We start from the raw sequence: 553 nt of genomic DNA on the forward strand, positions 1-553 counted from the left end.
ATGGGCGCGGGTGGCCCGCCCCTTCGCGTTTGCTGCCCCCGACAGTCCCCGCACACACACTTTGTGCACCGGAGCGGGGTTACCCTGGCTCATGAGGCGCACCCGTCGCAGGGCCTCGGGGGTGAGCTTGTTCGTCTGACTAGCGTACGGTTCTAACGATCTCACCGGCCACGAACCTCACCGCAGGCGGTTGGTGGGGGTGGGCTTGTGGGCAGGGGACGCCCCGCACGCCCGCACGCACGCACGCACGCACGCACGTCCGATGTCGTCTCGCCAAAAAAACAGAAAAAGAAATAAGTAGAATCACGAATCGAACCAAAAAATCAAAGTTACAAACAAGAAACAAAAACCCATTGAGATGATGACAACGATCACTGGGCGGTGGATCCACTCGGCTCGTGAGTCGATTGTAAGAGCGCAGCCAGCTGCGTGAATTAATGTGAATTGCAGGACACCATTGAGCATCGATACCTTGAACGCACATTGCGGCCTCGGGTCAGTCCCGGGGCCACGCCTGACTGAGGGTCGGCTGAACCAATCGCCGGTTCGGATC

At 59.0% G+C, this 553-nt stretch overlaps 1 non-coding gene across 1 annotated transcript; it reads left to right on the top strand.

Moving 5' to 3' along the window:
* The first annotated feature begins 370 nt into the window (after positions 1–370).
* LOC121390838 lies at positions 371–528 on the top strand. Its single transcript, XR_005960265.1, has one exon. It is a non-coding gene; the product is annotated as a 5.8S ribosomal RNA (ribosomal RNA).
* The last annotated feature ends 25 nt before the right edge of the window (positions 529–553 follow it).

This window comes from Gigantopelta aegis, unplaced genomic scaffold, assembly GCF_016097555.1.
Source record: "Gigantopelta aegis isolate Gae_Host unplaced genomic scaffold, Gae_host_genome ctg10037_pilon_pilon, whole genome shotgun sequence".
Classification (NCBI taxonomy): Eukaryota; Metazoa; Mollusca; class Gastropoda; order Neomphalida; family Peltospiridae; genus Gigantopelta; species Gigantopelta aegis.